Source organism: Dasypus novemcinctus, chromosome 9 (assembly GCF_030445035.2).
Source record: "Dasypus novemcinctus isolate mDasNov1 chromosome 9, mDasNov1.1.hap2, whole genome shotgun sequence".
NCBI classification, from domain to species: Eukaryota; Metazoa; Chordata; class Mammalia; order Cingulata; family Dasypodidae; genus Dasypus; species Dasypus novemcinctus.
In genome coordinates, this window is record NC_080681.1 from 124,081,799 (window position 1) to 124,106,470 (window position 24,672).

The following is a 24,672-nucleotide window of genomic DNA, read 5'->3' on the forward strand; positions in this document are numbered from 1 at the left end:
CGCCCTGGGTTAAACTGCCGCTCCAAGGGCTGGGTGGCCTGGGGCAAGTGCCCTGATGTCTTCGAACGACAGGTTCCCCATCCCTGAACTGGGGGGTGCCAAACTCACTGGTTTGCTTGAAGGATTAAACAAGGCATCCCACGGGAAGCCACATTAGCGATGCGTTTGTGATTTGGGGTGTGCAGGGAGGAAGGAAGGATTTCTTGTAGAGCGGTCTACAGCCATTGCCAGGGGGTGGAATGCAGTGGGAAAACTTCTAAATCCCATTCTCTGTCCCAACCCGGCAATCTCAGCGTGTCCATGACTCGGCTCCTGGGGCCACCTCTCGAGCCTGTTAATGTCAAAGAGCGGTCTCCAAGGGGGGTGGGAGGACTCAGGGGCTGACAATATCAAGGCCATCCAAGGCCTGTGGTCTCTCCCAGGGCCCCCTGCCCCTCTCCCTTGGCAGCTGCAGTCGCTGTGGGTGGGCAGGTGTGGGGTCCACCCCGGGGCCGGGACTTACCCAGGAATGCAGCTTGGATCTGGGCGAATGTTCCACATAGCACATCTAGGAAATGCAAAAGGAACAAAGGGGAAGTGGAGAAAAGGGAACTGGGCCTAATATCCATTTAATAGGTTAGTCTGAGATGGCAGTCAGGGCCAGGGGAGGAAAACACAAGAATGGAGACACCTGCTGTTCACAGCCACATCAGCCCACCTTCTGGAAGGTGAGCCAGCCCCGACTGGCCGTTGGAGCGAGACCGGGTCCCTGGCCTTAGGTACACAGCAGGACTACGAGGGCACGATGCTCTGTGAAGTCAGACAGGTATTTCCTCTGAAAGCTTGACTTTCTAGAAAATAAAATCAGCTTCATGCCACCTCTGCAGGTGAAGGGCGAGCAAAGTGGGGTGCTCCATGGCCCCCAGAGGGGGGACGGTCTGCCGCGCCCCAGCCCAGACCCCGGCCCAGACCAGGTGTGGGGCGCTCCGCCCCCCGGGCTGCAGCCAGCACCCTCCCATACCGCAGGCAGCCCTCCTCCATGCCCCCTCAGCACCCCCAGCTGCCTTCCTCTTGAGCAGCGGGGGGAGGACCACCAATCCTCTCCCGTGAACACACTGACTGCTTCTAACGCCGTCCCCAGTTTCCGTTCCCATATCAAAGCTGCTCTCTTCTGCTGAGCCGGCCAGGCCTGGGACCCACTTTTCCTAACTCGGCGCCTTCCCCCTGAAACGCGCCCCCGTGAAATCTCCGAGGCTGAACGGTCTCCTCGGCTGGTCAGGTGCAGGGATCCAGTGAAAGGTACACGGCAAGTTCAGCCCGCCACCGGGGTCCCAGCACCCCATGTGCGCCCCCTCTCCCGACGGACAGCCCCCTCCTCGGAAGCCAGGCAGGTCCTGTACACGGCGTCAACCCCTCCCCTGAGAGAGAGCCCCCTTGGGGCGTGGGGGCATCCCTGGGGTTTGTTAGAAATGCAGAGTCTCAGGCCCACAGCTCCTGCCGGCATCGGGGTGCATTTTAACCAGACCCCTGGGATGGGTACAGCCTGGTGGCTGGGTCGGGGACCCGGCCCGGAGGAAACGCCCCCGAAAGACCCAGGAGCTCCCGCCTCCCCAGGAAGCCAGTCCTGGAGGAGGGCTAACCCTGAGCCGACCGGTTGACACGAGCCGGGGTAGGTGCCTGCAGGGTCCCCGGGGCCACAGAGGGCGAGCAGGGAGTAGGCTGTGCACCACCCACCTTCTGGGGTCTGGGAAGACGGTTTGGGGCCGCCCCTCCTGGAGCAGCCCCTCCTCGGCGTCCTTGACTCCCACTAACCCAGCCTCGCCGTTCCCTGAAGGGCCCGAGCTCTCCCACGGCTTCCAGCGCGGCCACAGTTTCCAGCGTGGCTCCTCTACTTCCAACAGCCCCACCCGGCAGGACTCGGGCACCCGCCGGCGCCCCGCCTGGCCCCCTCCTCCGTGGAGGCTTCCCAGATTGGCTTCCACGGCCTGGCCTCCCCATCACCACCTCCTCCCCCTTCTCCCCCTGAATCTCCCCAGGACCCGGGTGCTGCCAGAACCCAGACGGACGGTCACTCATGACCCCGAGCACATGTCCTGGCTGGACCCACGCCCGGCCTGAGACATCCCCCTCCCCCACTTGGCCGGACAGTGGAGGCCTCCGGGTCTCCCTGACACCTACCAGAGGTTCCTGAGTTCTGGAATGTTCCAGGCAAGTGTCCGGGGAGAGGGCCCGGAGAGACACCCACCGGCGAGTTGGGGCGACCCGAGCAGGGGAGCGGCCTGGGGCAGGGGGCCTCCCTGCTGCAGCCCGGCCGGTCCCAAGGCCTCCCTTCCTGGGCCCGGCCCCGGCCTGAGCGGGCGCCGCCGTCGCCAAGGGGAAGCGGCCCTTGGTTACCGCGGCCCGGAGAACACAGAAGGCAAAACAAACAGCCGGGCCAGGGCTGGAGCGGGCTCCGCTGCTGGGAGCAGTGACAAGGACCCGGCCGCTTCTCCAAACCTCCAGGGTGGAGGCTGCAGCCCAGCGGGCGGCCAGGCCACAGCAGACCCCTCCCAGGACCAGAGGCCCTTCCTGGGCCGCACGCGGGGCAGGGGCTGGACCCCGGGGGGCCAGGAGCAGATGCGGGGCTCTGTGAAATCAGGGGTGGAGGTGGCACCCCTTGGGGACTCAGGCCTTTCCAAAGAGGGTCAGCGCAGGCCCCAGGCCAGAGGCGGCGACGACCTGGTGGCCCGGTCTCCTTCCAGCAATGGCGCCGACTCTCCTGTCCCAGAGAAACTTGTCATAAAAAGAACAGAAACTCGTGGACGAGCGAGAAAACGCAAACTCCTTACCGGGCTCCCTGCGGGCCGGGCAGGAGAGTGGCCAGGGGAGCCTGGGCCCACTTCTCCTCGCAGGGACCACCGCTGGCCCGAGGGGCCTTGGGCGGGGGGCCACAGTGGAAAAGGGAGGGGAGAGCTGAGGGACCTCTGGGTGTCCTCGTGCCCCCAGGGCCCACCCTGTGGGGACATGTGGGGGGGGGGTCCTGCCCAGCGCCCACGGGTTTATACTGAGACCTGACGGGCTCCAGCACCCTGACCCCAGGAAGGGGGACCCCCAGGCCTTTAGAGGAAAAGCTGCTGACCTGGGAGGGGAAGGTGGCCGTGGCTGCAGGTCCAAACCCCTACGGCAGGCCGCCGCCTCGGGCCGCCTGCCCCAGCTTCCCCTGAGCTGCGCTCCCGCCGCGCTGGCTGCAAGCTACAAGAGCCCCCGCAGCCTGGGGACCCTGCGGGGCGGGGATGGGAAAGGAGTGACAATGGATGGGAACGGATGGGAGGCGAGGCAGGGGCTCAGGGACTATCCACTCAGGTCCCCGGGGCCAGGCTGAGGCTTAGGGTCAGAGCTGCCCCCGGGCGGCCGAGGAGGTGCGGGGCAGGAGGCCGGGGTGCGCCCCACTGCCATGCCGCACCCCCCACCTCACCCTCTCTCCACGCCACCCCAAAGGGCTTCCTGTCCCCAGACCAGATAGGTCTTAAAATGAAAACAAAGTCGAAACCTAAATGACCAGACAGGCCGTGGGCTCCAAGGACCCAGGGGTGACCGGGCCCTTGCATGCACCTGCCCTGGGGTTCCATCCCCACAGGTCCCCGCAGGTGAGGGCACCTGGGGGGGGGGCCGGGAAGAAGGAGAGAGTGGTGGGGGGGGGAGCCTCGCAGGGCCGGAGTTTTCTTTTTTTTTTTAAACAAACTATTGTCTTGGGGGCTGGAGGGCCCCCTGCCTCAGACCCCCACCCCTGCGTTCTCCTGTCAAAGGAACTTGGCGGCCAACGCCCGCCCCCACCTGGGCCCTGGTGGCCCGGGGGCCGCCCCGGGGAAAGGCTGGCCTTAACATGGGGATTCAGAGCCCCAGCTCCCACCCTGACACTCCCGCAATTGCAACGGAACATTCTAGGTCAACCAGGCAGAAGCTACCAGAAAGCCCCCTTTTCCCACCCCTCCCCCACTTCGCCCCTCTCCACCTCCTGCTGAGGCTGGGACAAGCAGAACTGATGGAGAAGTTTCTTGCAGACCTCCAGGCTTGGACTTGGATCTCGGGGGTGGACTCACTGGACGCTGAGGCTGGACCCCTCCTTGGAGACCCCCCAGGTCTTGGCCACCGGGATCAGGCATCCATTTCCGCCTCCCCCACCAGGAACCTGGCTAGGGAAGAAGTCACTTCCCAGTGGATTTTTTGTGGGGTTTTTTTCCATTTAAATCTGTCAACTCGACTTTGCTTCTTGGAATCCTTCTCACATGGTGAATGAAGGCAGATTTTAAGCCATCGGGGGGAAAATAAAAGCTCCTTGATCTAGCCATTACTGATCCATTAAGCACGTGTGCATGCCTGCCCTGCAAGACCCTGCCTGGGGTGGGGAAACTGAGGCAAACCAGCCTCAACAGAGAGATCTGTGCTCAAAGAGGTTCCACAAGAGCAGGATGCATGGCGGGGCAGGCCGGGAGGGGCGTGGGAGCGTGGCGGGACCACGGGGTGTGACTGGCCCAAGGGACTAGATTCCAAAATCGGAGATGGATGGAAGGAGGTGTATTTGGGACCGGGGGTGGGGGCGTTGAGTTTGATTAGGGTGACAGGAACATTTAGGGAAAGAACGCGCGCGCGAGAGCTGGGAACAGTCTGGAACCAGATGGCCGAGGTCCTGATGCCACAAAAGGACATCAGGACCAGGCAGTGCCAGGCGGGGTTGAGACTGGCAGGCACCCGACGGGGAGGCGACAGCAGCCTCTGCAAGTTTGTCCCACCCCAGGGTGTCGGGAAGGGAGCAGAGAGAGCCATAAATGGAGAGTTAATGGCCTTCCTCTCCACAGTGCAGTGAAGTTTTGCTCCTTCGTGAGGTGTGCAGGACTGAGCGGTGCGTTCCGTAAACACGGCCACCGACACCCTCTCGTTGTCCCAGCTGGGGCCGCAGGGCACCTGCCGCCCAGCCTGCGGAAGTCCGTGGCCTCCTGCCCCTCCAGGGGCACTTCTGGGAGCCCGATAATCCTCCACTCCTCTTCCTTTCTTTTGCTTTAGGGGAGGGAGGTTAAGAACCAGGAAGAATTAGGACACTTCTTTTAGGTAAACAGAAATTTTAAAGTACGCCAACCACCCAAGAAAGCCACAGCGTGGGAAAGCACTGCTAATTTTTCACTCGCAAGAAGGAGAAGAATAAACACGTACTTTGGAAGAGTGCCGGGAGAATCAAAGACGGCAAAGGATATACATGAACAGACGCGGTGCCTAGAACACAGCAGGTCCTCCGACAGCACCCGGCGTGCCCGAACTCCCGCCGCGTCCGGGACCTGTCTGAGACTACAAACGTATGAATGCCTTGAGGTGGCAGCTGAGAATATTGCTGTTCAGGTGCTCAAATCCTAACCCCAAAGACCCCCTTCCAGTCACCGACCCAGGAACCAGGGGACCAGGACACTTTTAAAGCCCAAAGATGTCTTATGGACCACCCAAACAAAAGGAAAAAAAAGAATTAAGTGAGGCATAGAAAGCTGAAGGGATGAAATAAGAGACCCTCTAGCCCAATGCTACTGGAACAAATGGAAAATGCTGAAAACCCATCATCCCTGGCCTCGTGCCACCCGCCGCATTAAGCCACCCAGCGACGAGGGTTGTCCTAACGTCCACCTGCTTTTCCCAGGAGAGAAAATCAGCCTAAGCCGAAGGGAACGCCCCCATTTATTCGGCTAACAGGCTCCTCAGAGCTCTTTGCTGACCTCCTTTCTTTTTTTGGTTGGAAGAAAAGACAAGACAGACAGAGAGAAGGTCTTAAAATATTCCCCGGTGGCTTCCGGTTCAGGTCAAGGCTACGCAGGCTATTTCCCCCAGCTGAGTGGGTCCAGGTGCTTTCACACCCGCCGGTGCTTCGCGGACTTGACGTGGAAACAGAAGTGGACTTGAAAAAAGAAGATGCATTTACCAAAGGCCAAGCCCGAAACTGCTTAGAAGCCGAGACAGGTTGCTGTCCAGGAAATGACTCATGTCTCCCCGGTCCCTCGGGGCCACCAGTGGGAACAGAACATTGAACAGGGTAGTTCCTGCGCCGACGGCCGTTTCCCCCACGGACTGCAGACCCCGGGAGGCCGCTGCGTGGGGACTGCTGGTGCCTGCGCCGGCCCCGAGTGGGGGCTCAGCCAACGCTCACTGGCGGAGAGCCTGGGAAACAAGCCCGCGCGCCCGACCGCCCCTTGGACCCGATGCCCTCTCCCGCCGCTGCCACCCACGCTTCCTGTGGCTTCCATCGCCTTCCACGCTGTCGGGCTGCAGAACCCAGCAAGCTTCAGGCCCCAGCCGCTCCGGGGAACTGCTCTTTAAGGTCAATGCCTTCCAAATCGATAAATTGAACAGGCCTGAAAAAAGGCATCTCCTTTACCTCTCAACCACGTCTGGAATCCTGACATGCCCTTGACTTTTAGAGCCCTTTGGTTTCCACAACACGGTAAGCTCTGCTCTCCAGAGCTCCCGAGCCAGCTCCTTTGCAGGTGTCTCTTCCTGCCCCTTAAACACAGGTGTTCTCCAGGGACCCCTGCTCACAGCCTCCATCAGAGGACCCACCTGCCAGGTGGGAGCCCCTCTCCTTCCTGAACCAGCCAACAGCATTGCTTCCCCAGGGGGGCCCCCCTCCCAGTTGTACCTGTCAGCCAATCTGTGCTCATCCTCCCACTCACCCAGATTCAAACCCCAGGCCTCCTCGTTGCCTCCTCTTCTTGGCTTCCCACATCATCACCAAATGCTGCTAATTCCTTCCCTGAAATTGTTCAAAGCTATGCCCATTCAAGCCGTGCAGAATTTTCCCTCGCAAGGCAAAAAGTACCCAAACGGGACCCCTGTCTACCCAAACCAGTCTTCCGAAAATGCTCAACTTTCAAAATTATTTTGAAAATGTGTAATTAAACATACAAAAGAAACTCGGATTCTCAACACCCAAACCTAACAACCATCAAAGGGTGGTCACGTTTGCTTGGTCCTTTTTTTGCATGATAGACAAATGGTCAGAGTTGCTGAACAGGCAACTGAGAAAACAGTAAGTCCAAATGGCTACTGAACTTGTACAAAAGAGCTTCTACTTCCTCTGGAGGTAGACGGATACCGATGAAGTTAACAACGAGCCACCACTTTGCACCCTCGAATTACCAAGTAAATGGAGATGGCACCTACTGCCATAGCTGGGGGGTGGGGTGGGGTACATGTGGCCATGTATCTGGCAGAAATGTGACTCCAAGCGGCCCTGTGGAAAAAACCTGGCAGTAGTCCCACCCCTGGTACCTGAGCCCATAAAATGTACTAAAGATCTGTAAGAGGTCCAAATGAACAGCACCGCCACCAACAGAAGAGCAATCTGTTGACGACTCGGTATACCTGAGCCATGAGCTATTATGCAGCAACAAAAGGTCAAGGTAGAACCACGCCAGTTAAGCTGGAGACATTTCCAGGTGCATTCAGTGAAGGAAGGCAGGGTAGAATATGAAAGATGACTCCATTTTAATAAAACCATGGTATCCCCAAAGAGACACAGGTCTGCCTGGGCAGACGGGGAGGTTTGGAATATTCTGGAGCAAGAGGGTGGCGGGTAGTGACTGGAAGTGGCCCCGGGAGTTTGAGTTCTGGGGTTCGAGTGTGTTTGGTTCCTCCTGACCTGCAGGTGTGTTATCCTGCAATAAGAGGTTTGCATTAAGAAGACGAAGAAAACCGTTCAGAAGACACACGCTGGAATGTTAAATTTGGTTTGGGATTAGAGCGAGCGAGAAGAGGAAGAAGGAAAGGGGGTGATAGGCAAAGAGAAAAGACTCCCCCAAATGTGTCCAGGGACGGTTATGAACGCGAGGGCATTACAAGGGTGGGCGTCAAATGCTAAGGGTCTGGGTGACTGGGTGGGGGTAGGCTGGCGGTCTCTGTATGGGTTTTACATTATTTTTGCAACCATCCCTTAAGTTCGAAATTATTTCAAAATCAAAAGTCAAAAAAATAACACCACGTTAACAGTGGTGACCTCCGGCTGATTTTTACGCCTTTAGGTTTATGTCTTGTGCCTCGTCCAGAGTCTTCATGGCAATTATAACCAGCCATAAAGCTTACTCTGTCGGGGGGAAAAATGACTGAAAAGCACAAAGACTGAAAGCGCCTCACTCCATATTCTTTGCACACAGAATGGCTCGCTATGACGTGGCTAACTTCAGGTGTGCATCTGGGAAGAGGCTGCAGTCAAAGGCCTGGTAATAAGAATGGGCTTCAACGCCCTCCCGGAAACACGCCTGCTGCTGACTCCTGCTCGCAGGTCCTAGGGGCTCTCCCCACCCATAGGCGGTGGCTCCCAGGCATACAGAACCTGCAGACCCGAAAACACCCTAAAAGCAGCCACAAAAACGGACTGCCAGGTGTGGTCCCCCGCTCTTCCCGTTAGACCTTCCAACAGCACCCAGGAGGTGCCCCGCCCTAACGCAGGCACTAGCAAGTGTGTCAGCCACTGTGGCCGGCGAGCCTTGGGGGAAAGCCACCCTGGGCACGGAATGGTAGGAAGAGGCCTGAGCCGACGGGGGCATTTCCCTTTCTCTCTGTGCAGAACTGAGCAGCCACCTGCTCCCAGGCCGCTCTGCGTAGGCCACTGTCAACCCTGAGCCAGGGGCCCATTTTCTTCCCTGGACTCTGGGGCACAGCCTGAGAAAAGACTCTCAAAGCCTGAGAACATCAACTTTTCAGGAATAAAATGTCGCTATAGTCACACTTCCCCCAGAATGTTCTCTGAACACCTCCCACTCAACACACAACCCGCCCCGCCCTCCCAGCCTGGCGGTGGCCCCACCACTCTTTCGGCCACGACAGCCACCTGCCAGGTCTAAGCACCAACTTCTGACTGGCTGTCAGCCTCTCCTTCTGCTACACTCTCCCCTCCCCACTTTGCCCGACCCCCAGCTCCTCCACCCGCCCCACCCACCAGCCAGTATCACCTCCCCAAACGCCCTTCAGCCCTGGTGCACACCCTCTAGCCGTCTTATTTGGCTTCTCTCCCCAGTGCTTCTCCCCTCCGCCTGGACTGCCTGGGGTCCCCTGGGATGTGACACCCCTTTGGGACTCTCCAGGCATGCTGCCTCCTGCCACCCGAGCCCACCCAGGGAGCTCTCCGGTGCAGCCCTCTGAGCTCTGGCAGGTCTTTCTCCACATATCAGCAAGTCCTGGCAAACACGGGGCCACACCCGGCAAGGTTGGGCAGTGGTTCTCAACCGGACACTTGTGGTCCCCTGACCCTCTTCCCCCTGCCCCCCAGTGGCTGTCATGGCTGGGATCAGGTACCACTAGCATCTAGTGGGCGGAGGCCAGAGATGCTGCTAACCCTCCTACAGTGTGCAGGGCAGCTGCCTGTGGCAAAAATTATCTGGACCAAAGGTCCGTAGCACCATGATTGAGACACGTTGGAGGAAAGGATGCAGGGCATCCCCGGGGCAAACTGCCTTGGTGCAGCCAGAAGCACACCTGGAACACCGACAGCTGTGACTCTGAGACAGGACAAGAGGGGTTGGGGTGGGGAACTTCAACTCTAAGTCTTTCCCGAGCCAGGCTGGGGGCAACTTGGTGTTCACCCCTACGCCGTCACCAGGCTTCTGTGTTAGCCCGAACAAGAGGCTGAACCTCTCTGGGCCTCAGGTTTCCCCATCGACAAAATGGAAGGATCAGAAGAGATCCACTTTTCCCCAAAGTGAATTCAACAGATTCTTAAGAATCTGAAAAACAGTTTCTGAGTTTGAGGAATAGTGCTTATTCTAGTCCTTCCTGGAGAGGAAGGCCCATCCGCCTCTTAAAGGCTCTGAGAAGTCCTGCAGAAATCTGAAACTCAGTGGGTCTAACTCAAGCAGTTCCCAAACTCTTAGAGAGGGGAGCTCTCCTCTCACTGTACATCTTTTCCAACCATCCCAAGGGACGCTTGGGGAATGGACCAAAAGACCTCCAAATCCATCCGGCTCCACTGCACAACAGCTCTATGACAAGCAGGGCCCTGGCTGCCTCACTCAGCAACAGACAGAGCCCCTCCCCCCAGCCCCACTGACCTGGCTCCAAGGAGAGGGTGTGAAAGCGTGCCGCAGACATGAGCGTGTTTTGCAACACGATGTAAGGGGCTCATCCACCTGCCTGGCCTTGCGGACCAGGCCACACTGCAGAAACTCCTGAAGTCTAGGTCAGACTCAGGAGGACAAGGTCAGGGTACGCTCTTGGTGGGGAGGGGGGGGACTGAGGTTGGTTCACCACCCCGATGGAGCCTGTCCTCTTCATCTAGACCGGGGATCAGCAAACAGGTCCATGGGCCAAATCTGGCCCACCACCTATTTGTGTAAATAAAGTTTTATTGGAACACAGGCACGCCCATTTGTTTGTGTACTGTCTACAGCTGCTTTCATGCTACAACAGCAGCTTTCAGGGGCTAGAACCAAGACCGTGTGGTCCACAGAGAGTAAATATTTACAACCTGGACCATTCCAGGACAAGTTTGCTGAGCCCTGCTCAAGTGCTTAGGAATGAGCATCTATCTACCACTGAAGAAATGGGGTGCAGAGCCCTCCCCCAGCTGCCTCCAAGACCCCGCTGGCCCGGCTCAGGCCGCCCGTGCCCACGCCATGTGGCTGGGTGGACGGGCTGCGTGTACAAGGCGAGGGGACTTCCACTGGTTCCTGCTGTCCATGCTGCCACCTCCCACCTCCGGCTGCTCTTCTTTTCAAGTGCCCTTCTCAGGCCACCAGCCTTCCTGGAGCTCCTGGGACCCCCCAACAGAGCCGCAGGGTAGCAGAGTTTATCCCTTTATCATTATGCGTCCAATGAGCAGGTAACCCCCAAAAGGCACACACCTATTTATACATGATACCCACGCACCATATAGTCTACAGATAACGTGCATTAGGAAACATGAGCCAAAAACATTGCCATTAAAAAGGACAAGGTAAAGATAAAAGTGATGCTACTCTAGGCACGTCTTCCCACACCCACATGGGCTACCTTATGAGCGGCTCACCCTGGAGACGTGGGCTCACGGCGTTACCCCAGGCACCCTTGGGTGCTCAGCACGTGGCAGAGTGGGTTCAGCTCTTTCCAGGCAACGACGACTGGCCCATCTGCCCCAGGGGCCCCGGGGTGGGGGCAGGCCAGGGTCCGGGGAACTTGGGTGCCACCACCACCTGGGGGGCTGGGCGAGGGCTGCGGGCAGGAAAGGAAGGATTAGGGGCCTCCCCCGCCTGCCCCCGGGACGGCGCCAGCTGCTCCCGCGGCCACGAATGCCGTGGAGCATCCAGGGGGATTTTTGTGTTTTGACTCAGAGGCAATAAGTCTTTCCGACGAAGCCGACGCAGACTAAACTGCAGAGAGAAGGAAAGCCCCTCCGCGGCGGCCGGCCCAGGCTGACCATCTCTGGCAGGAAAGGAGGCGGCCAGGGGGCTGACGGCCGGGCCGGGCTCGGGTTCCAAGGCAGGGGAAAGCCACGACGACGGCTCCGGGAAGGCCAGCGCGACTCGGCCCTGCAGCTCCTGGAAGCGGGGCTGGGCCACCGCAGCCGGGGAGTGGCCGCTGCCCTGGTCCCAGACGCCCCCAGCTTCCCGGCTCTCCCCTCCGGCCTCCCACCGCTGGCCGCCCACCAGGGAGCACGCCGGGCCAAAGGCAGACAGTGCCTCGAGGGGCCAGTCTCACCCCCACACCTGCCCAGGCGGTACTTTCGGCCACTGTGCAAGGGACGTTGGGGGGTGACGGTCCAGACACCCACTGTTCTCTGTGGGGACTTGAGGCAGGGCCACGAGCTTCCAGAGGGGTCCAGGCTGACGGCCACCATGTCACAGGGGGAAACTGAGGCTCAGAGAAGCGACATGACTAGACTCTGGAGTAGTGCTGGGACTGACCCCCGAGTCTTCTCCAAGGGTCTCCTGGGGAGTTCTCCCCCAAGGCCAAGCTGAAGGGCAAGTCCAGGCCCATGGAGAGCACGCCATACGCCTTGCCCCGGCTGGCGACCCGCCCGGCCGCTCTCCCGTCGCCCAGACAAGGGACAGGGCAAGGAGGTGCGGGGACGCGGGGCTCGCCCTCACGGATGTCGGGGCCCCGGAGCTCTCCATCCCCGCACCCACCCCTCTGGGCAAGGAAAGGCGGCCCTGCCAGCACTCGGGCTCTGGGTCAGACGCTGGACGGCCTCGTCTCTTCTGCTCCTGGGGAGGAGTCGCGGTGGATGGGACTGGACACGGCCCTTTCACGCATTTCCATGGAGGAAACCACCCACCCACGGGGGGCTTCGTGCCAGCCCGGGCGGCAGAGCGGGCAGGCAGCCCGCAGCGCCACTGGCCGGTTTACAAAGTCAAGCTTCATAAAGATTCCACTTTTTCTAGAGCTGTTTCTTTCCCCGCCGAAGGTCCCGCTTCTTACCAGGCCTTGTCCCTTGGAGCCTTGGAAATGGGGCTCGGCCTCCCTGAGTCCCCCCAGCCTAAGTGAGGTGCTCCCCCCGTGTCCTCCAGGGCCAGGACATTGTCTTCTTCATCCACCGATTCCTCAAGAGCACGGGAGCCTCAAGGTCCTCGCCTCTGGGCCCACGGCGAGCAGGCGACACAGGACTGTCGGTTTTCCTGCCTGCTCTGCCCTCTGGAGCGCGCCCCCTCGAAGCCAGGTCTCACCCCGCCAGACTGCTCCAGCGCCGCGCGCCTGCTGAAGGAGCGGGGGAGGGGCCTGCCTCACAGCGACAGGACTCAACACGGGGTGTGCAAGGGGGGGACACAACTCACCACGGGGTGTGCAAGGAGGGGACAGGACTCACCACGTGGTGTGCAAACAGGGGACAGGACTCACCACGTGGTGTGCAAACAGGGGACACAACTCACCACGTGGTGTGCAAACGGGGGACATAACTTACCATGTGGTGTGAGAACAGGGGACACAACTCACCACGTGGTGTGCGAGGGGACACAACTCACCACATGGTGTGCAAGGAGGGGACAGGACTCACCACGTGGTGTGAGAAGAAGGGATGGGACACAAGCCCACCCAGGAGCACTGCTGCGCTGTGGCATCAGCCGCCCTCCACCTGCACGGCACCCTGCTGGGCCCCGGCTGCCCTCACCTGGTGACTGCGGAGGCTTTGCCACTCTCCTGAGTCTGAGTCCTCGGCCAGCCCTTGCCCTCTCCTCGTCCCGTCCACTCGGTGAAGAGCCCACGCCTGAAGCAGCCCCAGGTCCCGGGGACGGGCCTCCTGCTTCCCCCCCCTCCCCTCCTGTACTGTCCCGCCTCAGTGGCCTTCCCACCCCAGGGCCTTTGTATTCCCTGGGGCACCCACAGCCGGCGCAGGTGCTCAGAGAGCCAGTCCCTCACCGCGCCGGGCCTCTGCTCCATGGTCACCCTTCACTGCCGCCCTTCCCAGCCGTCCTGGTCCACGGCACGTTCCGCCCCCGGCACTCCCGTCCCCTCGCCCTCCTTTCTTCTTCTCATGGCGCTTTTCAATTACGGTCGAATCTTGTGACACGTGGTAGCTGTGTCCTAAAAAGTTGCTTCCAACACTGAATTAGCAAATCCTCAACTGTGGCCCCCAAGGAAAACACGGGGTTAGGTTCCGGCCAGCCTCTGGTCATGTTTTCATTGACAAGTCAACACATAACCTCGCTTCGTGTTTCCTTATCGCGAACCCTCGCCTCCCAGCGAACTCCCAGCCGGCAGCTGTAACTCACGCCCAGCAAGCCCGTCCGACGCACGCGTCTCCTCCAGACAGCACGGCCCGCGTCCCCGCGCCTAGGAACCCAGGACGGCGCCTCGGCACTGCACTGGGGCCACCTTAAACAGCAATGCCAGCAGACACACGAATCAGCATTGAAACACGGCACTAAACAGACTACAAAGGCTCACGGCGTGAGACGGGACACGCACTTGCCTGTCCTCAGCTGAAACAAGCGCATCGGGGGACTCATGTTATCTACCGCTCCACACATGGCCACGGAGGACCGTGAACATGCTGCCATCATGGATTTGGGGGGCTCAAAGAAATTTTCACAAGTAGGTGAATTTGTAAACGCTGAATCCACCGGCGACGAGGGCCGGCTGCAGGGCTCTCGGTGATCTCCCGTCTCACCGTGAGAATATACCGCCGCGAGGAACCGTCTCATTCCCAGCTGTTACCCAGCGCCGGGCACACAGAAGGTGCTCAATAAACGCTTGTCGAGTGAGCGAGTGGTGCTCCCGCCTCCAAGCCTACATTCTTTCCATTTTGCACCGTCGCCGGCCCGCGTTGCCACGCACCAGGGAAGGGCCGTCCCCGGGGACGGTGGGCCGCGTCCCTCCTCCTACGCCACCTTCCTGAAAGGGTGGTCAAGGTCCCACTGTCTGCCCTGACCTGTTCTAGAATGTTCCCCCGGGCACATTTTGCAGCTCCTCTACCCCCGGCCCCTCCCGTGGCTCACTCTGCGAACACGTTCCACAAATGCGCCAAGGGCTCCACGCTGCCTTCCCCAAACCATCCCCAGCACACGGGGCTGGCAGCACCCTGAAAGCAGGGGCACCTCGGCCCTGCCCTTGTCACGCCGGCTCGCTTCCAGAGGCGAGGACCTGCGCCAGGTAACACACCCCTGTCGCCTCTGGACAGCCAGCGCCCTAGCTGGGGAGCCCACCTCGGCCACAGGAGCAGAGGCGGGCTCTGGGCCAGGCCACCCCAGCCGCACGCACACCAGCCCTCCGTGCAGGGGGCAGCGGCCGGGGGGACGGCGGTGCCTCCGGAGAGGGCTGCCAACGGCCCCACTGCCCACCCCGCCCAGGACAGCTCGTCGCAGCCTCCCCCGCCCCGCTCGGTTTTCCAAGAAAGAAGGGGTCTGGCCTGGATCTGACCAACACCGGCCCGCGCCACGGCGGTCGGACGTGATTTCACGAAGGCGACCGTCTGGCCTGAAGCGGCTCTCGGGGGTCCAGGGTGACAGGAGGCACCACCGCAGGGCGCTGGGGCTCTGAGGCCGGCATGCACACCCCCGGGGAGCGCCCGCAGCCGCCGGCCAGCCCCCCCCCCCCCGCCAGCAGCCCCACACAAAGTGCCCTTTATGGGAGCAAGCCCGGCCGGGCCTGGCAGCTTCAGCCTCAGGGAAAAACCCAGGTTTGGATTTTCTCCGCGGGCACAACCGAGCCTTTGTCTCGACTCTGCCCCCTCCCCACTCGGGCTGGCGTGCTCCTCGGGGCTCAGGGTCCAGGACCCACGTCCCCGCCGAGCTGCACCTCCCACATTTGGGCCCAAAGAGACCGCCCCCCCCCCCCAGAGAAGAGCAAGGGGCCCGAGGGCAGCGGGGGGCATGCGTCCGGGGGCTGAACGCAAGCCCATTCCAGACCCACACCTGGAGGACCCACTAAGCGCTGAGCCCTGGGGTCTCAGTGCCACCCACAGCCAAGGGCAGGGTCAGGTGTAACAACACCAACAGCCCATGGGGACGCGAGTCGGCCAAGCAACAAACGGCTGGGGCACCCTGGCAAGAAGGACTGAGCTCTTGTCCCCTGGGTCTCAGTCCAGAGGCGCGGACTTCCCGGCTAAGAAGAGCATGAACGTGTGACAACCCGGAATTTGGCTCCTCACTTTGAGTTGGCCGAAAAACAAAGACCCAGGGCGGGGCGGGGGCACAGGGCTGCTGCCTGAGGAGGGACCTCGGTGCTGGACCCCAGGAGGGGTGAGCAGCGGCACGGGACTCCTCTTTGGGATCTGTAGCCTGGCTCCCCCTCACACCCCTGACCCTGCCACAGGGGGAGCGGACGCAGAAGAAATGCAGGGCAAAGGCCCCAGGTCAAGGTCCCGGGCTGCTGCGGAAACTCACTGCTCGTCACCCTGGCCTCGCGGGGCGGGCGAGCCGGCCTGGCCTCGTGCTGCCGAGGCGAAGAGGCCGCCCTGAGGATGTGCAGTGGCCCATTCCCCGGGATCTGGCCCCTCGGGGCCTCAATGCCTGAAGACACAGGGTGGTCCTGGGGGGGGGGGTCCCCCGCCTTGGAGGGGGACGGGTCTGTGCATCATCGAGACCAAACTCACCCCAAATTCAGCCACCCAGGGCCACAGGCTCCCAGCCCACCGCCGATTTCCAGGGCCGAGCTGGGTCCCGTGGCCATGGCACCCAGATTCCAGGGCCAGGAATCCCCCCCGAGGCCCGCTGAGGGGCCCGCGGCGCCGCCGCAAGCCGGTGGCTGAAGAACGGAAAAACCCCATTGCGGCGCGCCCAGGGGACGGGGGATGGAGAGGATGGCTGGGGCCCCACCTGGCCCCGGCCCAGCAGCCACGAGCCTGTCCGGTCCAGACACGCTGCACCGCCGGCCCAGCCAGGAGGGGAAAGGTCAAATGCTCAGACAGAGGCCCCCGAGGATGGATTTCCCCTTCGCCACATGGCAGAGGGGGGCGGTGGCGAAGGCACATCCGGCGGGCGGGCGAGGGGCGAGGTCCTCCAGGCCCATCCTGGGGAGGGCGGCTGCCCTGCCCCCGAGACGCACCGCCTCCCTTTGGTCTCGCCACCCCCCCAGGCGAGCATCAAAGCATGGTGGCCAGACAGTGTCACAGCGAGGAAGGTCGCATCGGGGTCACGGCTGGCGGCCTGGGAAGGGAGGGGGCTGCTCCCAAGCCCATGCGGGAACCTCCCTGCCAGCCCAGATGACTGACGCAGCCAGGCAACAAGCGGGGGGCCGGAGGAGGGTGCCAGGAAAGGGGCTGGGGGTCGCAGGGGGCTGGCGGGCCGCGTCACCCCCGCCTCCTGCCGGACACACGACGCCTGCCACTTTTGGTGCAATATTCCATTTTGTGGCGCAGTCTGCCAATCTCCAGCCTCGGCAGAACCAGCAGGGGGTCCTGACCTCCCCAGCACCGGGCCCAGGACCCCTCCCCAGGGGTCCACCTCCGCCCTCCCACCATGATACCATCGTCCCTAAGCCTTTGAATGGAACTCCCCCCACCTCAGCCTTCTTCAGTCAACTTCCAAGTCAGGAGTTTCAGTCCCATTTGCCAGTGCGTCTGTACCTGGGACCAGTTAGGGAGGGGAACAGGTCATTTCCTGACAACAAGAAGAAGTAGAAATCTGTTGAAAATGTGTAAAAATGAGAGGCAGGCCCGGGCTTTGGAGTTGAAAGCCCTGGGCTCAAATCCCAGCTCTGCCCCTTACCCTGCGATGACCTGGGATTTTTCTGAGCCTCGGTTTCCCCATCAGCAAAAGGAGGGTGACCACCTGCCTTGTAGGGGCATTCTGGGGGTTCAGCTGAGACAACACTGGGGCACAGTCAGTCTGGGGCACTCGCTGAAGAGAAGTAACGAGCTGCTCCCAGACAGAGCAGCTGAGGTAGGTCAGCACCAGGAACAAGTCCTGGGGATCTGGGTTCTGAATGAAGAGCTAATCGACCCCCTCACACCTACTAGGATGGCCATTACTAAAGAACGGAAAACAGCAAGTGTTGACAAGGATGCCGAGGAAACAGTACGCTGCTAGTGAGAATGCAGAAAGGTGCAGTCAAGAGAGATCCTCTAGGAGTTAGACTAGAACCACCCATGGCAATTTCACCTCTAGGTGCATACCCCAAGGAGTTGAACGCAGCGATTCCGACAGATATTTGCACTATTCACAAGAGCGAAAAGGTGGAAGCAACCGAGTGTCCATCTACAAATGAATGGATAACCAAAATGTGGAATATCTACATAAGGGAAGATTATCCAGCTGTAAAAAGGAATGGCATTCCAATACACGCCACAACACACATGTATCCTGAGGACATCAGGTTGCGTGAAACAGATCAGATGGAAAAAGATAAATATTGTATGATTCCACTCCTATGAAAAAACTAGAATATTCAAATTCAAGGTCAGAAAGTAGACTATAGGTTATGGGTGGGGTGAAGAATGGGGAGTTGGGGTGATGGGAAAGTTCTGGTACTGGGCAGTGGTAGCACAACATCGTGTATGTGATGAATCAGTTCATGGGAGGTGGGAGAGTGTGTTTCCACAACTAAAAAAGAGAGAGGGAAAGACTAAAGAGACAATAACAACTAAACACAATATATGATCCTGGACTGGATCTAATAACGGAGGAGAAAAGGCCCAAAAGGACATCGCTGGGACACAAGAACAAATTGGAGTAGAGATCAATGTCAAAAGCTCTAAACTTGGTAAGTGTGCAAAAGGTGGTTACATAAGTGAATATCCTCATTCTTAGGGAAGTGCGTGGAATCATTAAGCTGTCAAGGAGCATGAAGGGTGCAACCTGCTCTCAGCAGAAGTCAGACACATAAGTAGATAGATGGCAGCGAGAAACAGACAACGGTCGAGGACGATACGGCAACATGGCAAAACAGTGAAAGGGGGATTGGGCATCTGGGTGGGGGGTTTGATGGAGTTCTCTGCATGGCTTTTTTATTATTTTACAACTTTCCTGTAAGTTTGAAATTATTTCAAAATCAAAATTTATATTAATTCAAAAGCAAAACCCTGAAGAGGATGGAAGCTCAAGGAGAGCAGGTATTTAAGTTAACCTGCCAAAGGCTAGTTCCAGGTCTAAATGACCACATGCCCATCTGTGAAACAAAACCCCATGGCAGGTCCCCACGGGGTGAGCGCGGGCGCGAGAGGACACCACAAGCCCACAGGGCTGCTGACGGCAAGCGCCTGGTCAGCGGGGCCCGTCAGTGTTGATCTTGCCACTCTTGCACGCCCCGCCCCTCCCTGCCCATAAAATGCCGCCCAAGATGCCCCCTGTGGCCGGGCGCGACTGCCCCGGTACCTGGCAATGCCCCCGGCCAGCTGCCACCCGGCCTCCCCTGACGCGGTCCTGTGGTTCGCCTTCAAACATCTCTGTTGTCTGGCTGGTCCTGCAGCTGTCGGCACCGCACAGTGCCAGCCGTGGGAAACAACGGTGCCCCCCGCCCTCACCCCACCCCCACCCCACCCCCATGGGCCTCAGGTGTGCCGAGACACAGTATGAATGAGCCAAGGCCTGTCACCCTCTGCGGCTTGTGGCTGCTCCAGCAGCACTGTCACCCACGCCGGCGTCTCCGCAGCACCTGGCAGAATCCTCGGCACGCACAGGTGCTCAGGGGAGGCCTGAGGAGTTCAGCTGTCTGGGAACACTTTGCCAGCAGGTGCCACGGCAACGAACCAGGGCAAGATCAGCTCAAAGTCTGCCATCTCCCAAGAGCAGGCCCGGTGCTCGGAGGCCGGCCAGCGCTGTCGGGATATTTGGAATTCCAAACCACACGAGCTTTCTTTGCAGCGTCTCTTGCTTCACCCTAGACCTACCGCTAGCCTAGAAACACGATGCTCAGAAGGGCCAGCTAAGCCCAAAGAATGCCAATGTTTAAGGCCTGCAGCCTGGGACGCCTGGCAGACTAAACCAAGACAGTTTAAGAGCTTTTTTCAGCTCCGTTTACTTTTTTTGATGGGGTAGAAAGAGAAGGTTGCAAGGGAAAAAGACTTACCCTTTCCAGTACCTTTAAGGGCACTGTTACGTTTTTTGGCCAGAACCCCAGGTCCCCATGCCTGGCCCCGGGGAATGAGAGTTACGGGGACTCAAGCACGAGAGGTGTGGACGGAGCTGAGGAGAGCCGGGATGCCTGCTTCAGGGGTGGGGGGCTTCCACTGGTGCCCAGGGGTTCGCCTCCCCCCTACCCCACCACATGCAAGGTTCCTGAGCAGACGTCACCACGGACCCATCCCACTACAGGAGGCCACACGAGGTGCTGGCCTCAAAAACCCCAGAACATGGACAGAAACTTCCCCACGAGGAAGGAAAGACACGCGGACCCTGCTGGGCAGGGCACCTTCCAAAGGGAGACTGCCGGCGGCCGGCGCTGGGAGGGGCGGGGGCGCGGCTGGCATCCTACAGCAGGGACACGGCGATGACTGGAGACGATCCACCTGGACGATTCAGCCACCCCACCCATAAAGGAACCCGGCACCCACCAGCCGCCAGGTGAGCAGTGGCCAGGGGCCAGGTGAGCAGTGGCTCACACAGCACAGGGCGGCAGGACAGCAGAGCAAGAGCCACACTCATCAAGAGTGACGGTGAACATGTCACCACAGAATAAGAGCTGCTCGTCCATGGAGAGGGTGGCCAGCTGGTTCATTCATTCAACAAACTCCTATGAGCACCCACCGTGCCCCGGCCACACCAGGTGGGCACTGGGAACGCAGCTGCAGGCAACCAGGGACTCTGCCCTGGAGGATGTTTCAGACCCTTGGGGCTTTCTGCGACTCCCACCACCTCCCCAGGGGGCTCTATGTCACCCCCTGGACCCCTTACAAGCCCCCAGACCAGGCCCTGAGCTCTGCTTGGGGACGGCCCCAGCTCCCTCCGTGACTTGGGTGTGAATTGATTTCTCCTGCTCCACTATCTAAAACACCTGCAAAACAGGATGAGGGCTTCCTTGGAGAATCAAGGACTAAACTAGAAACACTGAGCAAAACTGCAATGCATACAAGCTGTTCCAGCAACGGGGGTGCCCCGGGGTTCCCAATCCAATGGGGAGATGGCCCCCCATCTGCACACGACTGGAATCAGGCGGGCGGGGGGTGGGGGGGGCAGGAAAGGTGGGAGGAGGCAAAGGCCCGGGAAGGGAGGAGCCGTTCCAGGGGGACACAAAAGCCAGAGCCAGGCAGGGCGCCGGGCCGAGGGCCACCATGGTTTGTCACCCCCAGCCAGCCTTGTTCTGGCTCTGACACCCCTGCTGGAAGAATGCCTGCCACTGGGTTTTCGGTCACTCTTTGCAGAAGGAAGTTTCTGCTGTGCAAAATTAGCAGGGAGTGAAGAGAAGTTCAAAGAGGAACGGGGCGGGGGCTGACCTGAGCAGGTAAGGCTGGCTGCCACTCTGAAGCCACGGACGCGGCGGGCTAGAAACAGATTCCCCGCCCTGCACTTTTGCTGTCAAGTCTCCTCACTGCCTCTGACCCCAGGGACAGGGCAGGCAGGTCGCCGGCCCCGGCCACGGTCTTCCTGGGAGGCGTAGGGAGAAGCTTCCCACCTAAGGGAAAGCCCATCCGAGTGGGCTGTCCAGCCTCGGACCCCCAGGGTGGCCAGCGCTTCGAAGCCCTGCCTCTTGAGAGGTGGCCTCACCAACACTGCAACCTTATCCCCCCAAAAAGGCATACCAGCCACCCCAGGCCCAAGAGGAGCCTGGACTTCAAAGCCCCGTGAAAGCCATGCCTGCCACCCCACTCCGCGTCCCCAGCACCCAGCCCGGTGCTCGGCCGCGGCTGCTTCACCCTGCGGCGGCTGCCCTGCAGGCAGGTCCACCCGCCAGGGGAGAGCGCGCGGAGGAAAGAGGCAGGGGCACAGATGCCCCGGGCCTCCGGGGACCCACACCCACCGTCACGCCATCCTCGCTGCCAGCCCAGACCCTGCGATCCCCACCCTGACCGAGCCACAGGAAACGCGTGGCTCCCCAGACTGGAGCTTCCCAGAACAAACACTGCGTTTCCCCAACTTGCCAGAAAGAGGAAAGTGAGCACAGCTGCTTCCCGTCCCCACCTGGCTGCCATCACACACACACACACACACACATATCCCTCCACTTTCGGAGGCCCCCAGGGGATGCTCAGGCAGACGCCACACCCGGCCTGGGCGCTCAGGGTGCTCAGGGCTCAGGAACCCAACAAAGGCAATGATGCGCGGAGCTGGGCTGTTCCCTGGTCTCCGGTCCGTGCGTCCCACGAAGGACAAACAGTGCCTGGCTCACAGGAGCCCATAACAGACATGCTGCACGGAGGCAAGGGCAAAGAAGACTAGAAATCACCCACCCCGTGGCCCGGGTGGGCTGCGGGCTCCTGTGGACGATGGCGGTCACCAGGAGCCAGGCACCACCTGAGAGCCCACAGTCCTGCATTACCAACTCCCCCTTGCGGCAGTGACAAATCTCTTCCATTCTTCCCTATTTCCTCCCTCTCCAGCTCTTATGCACCCTGAAAGCCCTGCATTAATGTCACCTCCTCCAGGAAGCCTTCTTAGACACACCTGCTAAGAGTAAACCCTGATCCCCCATCAAATCCTTCAGAACTCCGCACGCCTCCTGTCACCTCTAGTTGCCTCTGCCCCGTAGTACTCCAGTGCTCAAGAGTCATCTGTACATGTGTTCTCTTCCCTTCTAGAAAGCACACGAAGCAAGCCCTCCAAGTCAGGATTAAGGATTATAAATCCCAGAGCATCTTCACACCTCCAGTGTGGGATCCCATCTGAAGGGGGGCCTAGGCATTTCACCCACGAGCTCTTGAGCCAACCACAGGGTGTTGCACCCCATTTCACAGGTGGGAAACTGAGGCTCGGAGAGGTGAAATGGCACGCAAAGGTACTGGAGCCACGTCCATCGGACTCCCCAGTCAGCCTCTTAACGCTTCCAGCCTCATGCAAAAACCAAACACAGCTTCCAGGGATGGCACGGTGTCGCGAAAAGGCCAGACTCCCAAAGAGGGGCTGTGCTGCTCTCCAGCCCACCAAGGGGTGTCACCAGCACGCGCGCCTTCACGCTCAGAGTTAGCAGGATGCGCTGGGGGACCCGGGCTCTAAATTCCCAGGACAGAGGCTCCCATACCTGCCGACAAAGTGCTCCTGCCCCGGGCCCTAGGGACTCCTCCCCATGGATCAGCCCCTGCACCCCGACCCACACCCTCGGCATCCAGCAACGAAGGGGGTTGCGCCTGGCACGGCACCACACCAAAGTCAGTCTGCTCGGCCTGGCCAGAGCTCGTGCCAAAGCAGGGCGCATGTGGGAAGACAGAGAGCCGGCCCGATGCGCGCACACACACGCACACACACACGCACACGTGCACATACACAGCCTCTCTCCGCCCTTGTCCTCGGGAGCTGTCTTCTGCCTCTTTCTAGAACTCGACTGGGCACACCGCCGGCTCCAACTCTCCGGAAGCTGGCGGCCGGGCCAGCTGGGAAGCGTCGCCTTCCCCGGCAAGGTCCCCCTCACCTGGCACCTTCCTCTTCCCGTCGGGGGCAGCTGAGCGGGGAGGGGCACAGGGCCGCTGCCCGTCCCCTCCGTGCCTGTGTCCCCCACCCCACCCCCGCCCCCCGGCACCCTGTCCACTCAGTAAATGACTAAGCGCTTTCCACCTCGGCGCCCCTGTGCCAGGCAGCCCAGCTGGCGCACAACTGCGCTGGGAGACCCAGGGCCGCACGCGCCCACCCCGCCGTCGGCCGGGTCCTCTCCTTAGGAAAGAAAACCCCTTCCATGCTTTGTTTTGTTTTGTTTCCCCCTTAAATGAAACAAATCCGCCCACGTAGTTACTGGAAACTCAAACATGTGAAACAGAACCGTTTGCAAACAGAATTAGTCAGCTACTTGGGAGCCACGGCCCTCCTTAGGTGGGGCTTCTGGGCACCCACAGGACCCCTCTCCAAGAGGGCAGGACGGCCCAGCCTCTCGGCCCTGGGGTGCGGAGACAGCGGAACTTTTCAAGCCATGGGCGATGTGCCAGCGGCAGGTCAAAACCAGGGTGTCCCCTGAGCCCCGAGGGCGAGTCTGAATCTCAGTTTTCCTCTTCTGTAAAATGGGGATAAGAGAACCGACCGCAGAGTTTTCTTGGGACACGGAGAGGTCACCTAGGAAAAGGGCTTTGCGCACGCTGGCTCAGGGTCAGGTCCTGGCGCAGAGTGAACGGCATCTCCCCCAAATTCATGACTACAGGCGCCGCGGGGTGGGACCCTTTTTGGAAACCGGGTCTCGGCCGACGTGGTCAGTTAAGACGAGGACCCACTAGGTCAGGACGGGCCCTGGGTCCCATGGCCGATGTCATCCTACGACAACCACGTGAAGACTCACGGACACCCAGGCCGAGGCCAAGTGATGGCAGAGGCTGCAGTGACGCATCTACGAGTCAGAGAAGAGCCGGGGTCACCGGCCACCAAGGAAGCCGGGAGAGGCTGGGAGGGAGGTCAGCGGGCCCCGCCTTCGACCGCGGGCCTCCAAACGGCGAGAACACCGTCGTATCGCGCCCCCCGGCTTGTGGTGCCAAAACTACAACAGGTGACCCACCACGCGGGACTGCCTGGCGGTCTGACCGTCAGAGGCCACCGCGGGGTCTCTCGTCCAGGGCGATCTGTTTTACCCAAGACGCAGTGCGGCGAGCGGGGGCGGGAGCCAGGCTAGGCGCCAGGAGGTCTGCGAACTGGTCAGAGCCCCCCGAGCCACACCGGGCGTCGCTGGGCCGCCTGGCCTTGGGGCGGGGGGGCAGATTCATCCAACAGACCTTACATTGAAAGCCAGGCCAGGGCTGTTTTTGCAAAAACAAACGCACACTAAATTATTTGCCAATGTTTTAAAATTTCCGATTTCTGGCTCTCCTTCAAGGGAGGGGGGGAGAACCCAAGATGCTAGAACCCCACTGGGGTCTCCTCCCCTCCTCCGTGGGCAGACGACCTGTGTTGCCACAGGCGCCCCCCCCCCCCAACCAGAGCCCTTCCCCAGCTCCTTTCCTCGTTGGTGCCTCCTTCCTGGCCCCAGGGGGCATGTGAATTTGTGACCCAGTTTCAAACCCTAATTTTATTTAGGAGCACGACCTCAGCCACTTGCCACTAGAAATATCCGCAGGAAGTGTCCCTTGGGAAGGATGCTGAAGTCTGACGCTTAAGGAGACTTTTCTTGGAGAAAAACAAGGCCGATGCAAGATGCTACATCCCAGTCTCACGCAGGGAAACGCAGGGAGGAAGCCATGGCTTTCTGAAATTCTCTAAGGGACTTACAAGA

General features: G+C 60.2%; 1 protein-coding gene across 3 annotated transcripts in view; it reads right to left on the reverse strand.

Annotated features, from left to right (window-relative positions):
* The window catches only part of SPSB1 (splA/ryanodine receptor domain and SOCS box containing 1), a 62,743-nt gene that overhangs the window by 24,119 nt on the left and 13,952 nt on the right, over positions 1 to 24,672 (reverse strand). Inside the window, exon 1 of one of the 3 annotated variants that reach the window (XM_004470599.3) lies at positions 2,158 to 2,339. The exons of the other annotated variants lie outside the window; for them this stretch is intronic. The gene's annotated coding sequence lies outside the window, so the exon portion shown is untranslated. Of the gene's footprint in view, positions 1 to 2,157; positions 2,340 to 24,672 lie in introns of those variants that run through there. 3 annotated transcript variants of the gene reach the window in all.